Source organism: Pogona vitticeps, chromosome 4 (genome assembly GCF_051106095.1).
Source record: "Pogona vitticeps strain Pit_001003342236 chromosome 4, PviZW2.1, whole genome shotgun sequence".
NCBI lineage: Eukaryota > Metazoa > Chordata > Lepidosauria > Squamata > Agamidae > Pogona > Pogona vitticeps.
In genome coordinates, this window is record NC_135786.1 from 109,427,224 (window position 1) to 109,432,241 (window position 5,018).

The 5,018-nt window shown below is 42.5% G+C and overlaps 2 protein-coding genes across 7 annotated transcripts in view; one reads left to right on the top strand and one right to left on the bottom strand.

Moving 5' to 3' along the window:
* Positions 1-5,018, top strand: part of BRINP3 (BMP/retinoic acid inducible neural specific 3) — a 369,852-nt gene that overhangs the window by 303,647 nt on the left and 61,187 nt on the right. The gene's annotated exons all lie outside the window — the stretch shown is intronic.
* The window catches only part of LOC144588846 (uncharacterized), a 73,488-nt gene that overhangs the window by 40,708 nt on the left and 27,762 nt on the right, over positions 1-5,018 (bottom strand). The window lies entirely within an intron of this gene.

The following is a 5,018-nucleotide window of genomic DNA, read 5'->3' on the forward strand; positions in this document are numbered from 1 at the left end:
AATTTGGTCTCGAGTTCCTCTGCCTCTTCGGAATCCAGCTTGTACTTCTGGGAGTTCTCGGTCCACATACTGCTGAAGCCTACCTTGGAGGATTTTGAGCATAACCTTGCTAGCATGTGAAATGAGTGCAATTGTACGGTAGTTGGAGCATTCTTCGGCAATGGCCTTCTTTGGGATTGGGATGTAGACTAGTCTTTTCCAATCCTCTGGCCACTGTTGAGTTTTGCAAACTTGCTGGCATATTGAATGTAGCACCTTAACAGCATCATCTTTTAAGATTTTAAATAGTTCAACTGGAATGCCATCACCTCCACTCGCCTTGTTGTTAGCCAGGCTTTCTAAGGCCCACTTGACTTCGCTCTCCAGGATGTCTGGCTCAAGGTCAGCAACTACATTGTCTGGGTTGTCCGGGATATCCAAATCTTTCTGATATAATTCCTCTGTGTATTCTTGCCACCTCTTCTTGACGTCTTCTGCTTCTGTTAGGTCCCTCCCATTTTTGTCTTTTATCATGTTCATCTTTGCGCAAAATGTTCCTCTAGTATCTCCAATTTTCCTGAACAGATCTCTGGTCTTTCCTTTTCTGTTATCTTCCTCTATTTCTTTGTATTGTTCATTTAATATGGGATATCCTGAAGGAAATTAAGTCTGATTGTAAAATATATTATCAGCAATAATATAATGGTCCAAAAGGTAGCTAATTTTGGTTACCCAGTTCTGTTTTTTTTTTTTTTTTTTAAGCGATTAAATTACCATTTTAGGCTTAGGGAGTACATAGTACTGAATTAAAGAAAACACAAGCCATCAACACCAAAAGGTGTGCTTTAGAAAATCAAGATGACATGGACATTTTAAAAGTGTGGCTTAGTTTTATTCACAGATTTTCTGGGACCTTGGGATCTATTGGTTTTGTTTTTTTTTGTTGTTGCTGTTTTCTTTTGTTTAGTATACCATCTTTTTAACCTTGGATCCTCCAGATACATAAATGTCTATTTCAGTTCCCCGAAAAACTCATAGCCCCATGTCCTGATAACTTTCCTGTTAAGTCATCTGGACTGCATTAATTTCCCCCATAAAACCAAAATGGTAATTGCAAGCACATGCTCAGGATAACTCAGTGGATTAGCCAATATTTCTTTCATGAGCAAAGTGGTCGAGAGGGTGGTGACTGATCAGCTTCAGGCTCACTTGGATGAAACAGATGCCCTGGATCCGTTTCAGTCGGGCTTCGGGCCGCGCCACAGTACAGAGATGGCATTGGTCACCCTGTATGATGACTTGTTGAGGGAGGCTGACAGGGGTAAAATGTCTCTGTTGGTCCTCCTCGACATCTCGGCAGCCTTTGATACCGTCGACCATGGTATCCTCCTGGGGAGGCTCTCTGAGTTGGGACTTGGTGGCTCGGCACTCGCCTGGCTCTGTTCCTTCTTGGGGGACCGCCCCCAGAGAGTGCAGCTTGGGGAGAGTGTTTCAGCCCCGTGGAGTCTCAATTGTGGGGTTCCACAGGGGTCGATTATCTCCCCAATGCTGTTTAACATCTATATGAGGCCTCTGGGAGGTGCCATCAGGGGGTGTGGGGCTTCGTGTCATCAAAATGCTGATGACACCCAGCTCTACATCTCCTTTTCACCAACTGTAGTATGAGCCTCGTGGCGCAGTGTTTAAAACGCTGTACTGCAGCTAAAACTGTGCTCACGACCTGGGGTTCAAATCCCAGGTAGCCGGCTCAAGATTGACTCAGCCTTCCATCCTTCTGAGGTCAGTAAAATGAGTACCCAGCTTGCTTGGGGGGGGGCAATGTGTAGCCTGTATAATTAAATTGTAAACCGCCCGGAGAGTGCTTATAGTGCTATGGGGCGGTATATAAGTCCAATAAATAAATAAATAAATAAATAAATAAATAAATAAATAAATAAATAAATAAATAAATAAACTGCAGGTGATGCTGTCCTGTCCCTACAGCACTGCCTGGGGGCCGTACTGAAATGGATGCAGGAAAATGGGCTGAGGCTGAATCCGGACAAGACGGAGGTTCTGAGGGTGGGTGGCCCCATGATTGGTGGCTTGGGTGAGTCTCTCACGTTGGGGGGGGGGTTGGCCCTGGCCGCTAAGAGTGGGTTCTGCAGCCTGGGCGTACATCTGGACCAGACACTCACCATGGAAATGCAGGTGGCGTCGGTAGTCCGCACTGTCTTTTTCCACCTCTGGCAGATCACCTGTCTGCGGCCCTATCTTGACATGCGGGCACTCACTACCTTGGTGCATGCGCTCGTAATCTCAAGATTAGACCACTGTAACGCGCTTTACATGGGGCTGCCTTTGAGGATGATGCAGAACCTTCAGGTGGTGCAGAATGTGTTGGCCAGACTCCTCACTGGAGTGAGAAAATACCAATGTATTTCTCCAACTCTGTCTGCATTGCATTGGCTACCCATTCGTTTCCGCGTCGACTTCAAAGTCTTAATGCTTACTTATAAGGCCCTAAACGGTTTAGGACCTCGATATTTGGCGGAACGCCTGCTCCCACCAAGGTCTACCCGGATCACCCGTGCGAGTCAGGAGGTGAGGCTGAGGAGCCTGACACTGAGAGAGGCCTGGAAGGGAAAGACACGAAACCGGGCCTTCTCGGCGGTGGCTCCTCCCCTCTGGAACAACCTCCCTTCAGAGATTCGTGCGGCCCCTACACTGGGAATCTTTAAAACCCAATTAAAAACATGGTAGTACATCCAAGCCTTCCCTCCAGTCAATACCTGATTTCTTTTCTATTCCTTCTTATTTTATTCTCACTCTATTTTATTGTAACTGTATCAAATGATTATGTAATGTTCTTGTGTTTTATTGTTTTATCCTATACTGGAAGCCACCTAGAGTGGTCGAGTAGACCAGATATGTGTGTGTGTTTAGTCGTTTAGTCGTGTCCGACTCTTCGTGACCCCATGGACCAGAGCACGCCAGGCCCTCCTGTCTTCTACTGCCTCCCGGAGTTGTGTCAGGTTCATGTTGGTTGCTTCGCAGACACTGTCCAGCCATCTCATCCTCGGTCGTCCCCTTCTCCTCTTGCCATCACACCTTCCTAACATCAAGGTTTTTTCCAGTTACTCTTTTCTTCTCATGAGATGGCCAAAGTACTGGAGCCTCAGCTTCAGGATCTGTCCTTCCAGTGAGCACTCAGGGTTGATTTCCTTTAGAACTGATAGGTTTGTTCTCCTTGCAGTCCAGGGGATTCTGAAGAGCCTCCTCCAGCACCAGATAGGCGGGGTAAAAATCAAACAAACAAAAAAACAAAAAAACAAACAAACAAATAAATAAATAAATTGACTCAGGAGACAGAGGTTGGGAGTTTGATTCCCCACTGTGCCTCCTTGACAGGGGCTTGACTCGATGATCCATAGGATCCCTTCCAGATTTGCAGTTCTAAGATTATTATCATAAATATAAAGGTTTACAAATGAACAAGGAAGGGGGTGATCCAGTTGCAGATTAATGCAATCAAGGCTGCTTTAATAATATAAAGCAATTAGAATTCAAGAAGAAATACAAATTCAATATGGATCTGCTGGTAAATCCTAAATCTAAACAGGGCAGGAAAAACTGAGCACTATCTGAATCTATCCCTAGGATGGGAATTGGTTTCAGATTGATGAAGCCTAATTCAAGATGATGTTTCCATGCCCCTTGATAATCAAGGCCCATTTGACCTGGATCACTTCACTTCTGCCAGCATTTGGGATGGAAAGAGCTTCAATGGATCACACTGTCCCAATAAGAGTATCCCTCCCCTCCACCCCTTGGGACTTAGTACAAGAAGAAACATACTCTTTCTTGACATTTTGTACATTTGTGCAGTTTATGGAGTGTGCATAAAAGAATGTGCATACATTTTTATAATATGTAATTGGCTAAAAAAAATTAAATGCCCATTTTTAATGATGCACAGACAACGGAGTAAACTATGTAAGGCTGCAACTACATGATCAAATACTATGATGTTTGCTCCACTTATAAAACATATGAATTCAAAGTATATTTTACTGACCACGTGCAGCAGAGATTAAGAGAAAAAGAACAGAAATGAGACTGACAGAGGTTTAAATCCCTGGCTGTTACATCTTCACTTTTTCAAAATTCATATGACCAGAGAATTATGCTTCATTTATATTAAATGCAAAACAAATTCAGTAAGTAAACACACATAACAAAAGATGTGGAGACATGAACTGACTCATTTACTTTTCAAACCACATTTCATACCGATCTAAAATTTGATCGGAATTTAATAAATTGATCATATGATATTTTTTGTGCTTCACCTCAGCATCTAGCTTGCTTTATTGTCTTCCTAGATTGGGTCATCAGAATTTTGGACTTGGGTCCAAACTGTGTGAGAGTCCATTTGTGAACAAGGTTAGATATGTCCAAGATGACCTTACTATAATTTCAGGGTGTAAAACATTCCAGGTGGATTTATTTAATTGCACTGAATCCCCAAAAGAAGGATAGTGATAGCTATTAAGTTATGAAGGGTAGCTTTAAAAATTCATTATGATGAAGTGACATTCTCCCTTCCAAATGGGTTTTACTCATTGATAGAGGGACCATAAATCACTGCTTATACATTTTCCCTAAATTATCAGTAGTGTAGATTTCCCAGATTTGGTTGGTCATTTTCCAAGAATATAGAGATATGTATTAATATAGCAGACAGTAGTAGCTGCCAACAACCTAGACTGTTCTTCCTTTTTTTAAACAACTATGCTGTCATTCAGATTCCACCCAGCATCCATTAAAGAAGCTGAGAGAAGTCACAGCAAATAGAATATTCACTGAAATGGTGCCAAAGCAAAATATGATTCACTACACCTACAGTGATTCACTACAGGAACAGATTGCTGTCTTACGATGCCTATAAATTCAAATCAAGAACATTTTTTTTCTTCTACTACAAATCAGAGAATGTGTGAAATGCCTGGGATAAATCATATCAGTTTTATGAGAATATGGAAATATGCTATGCTTAC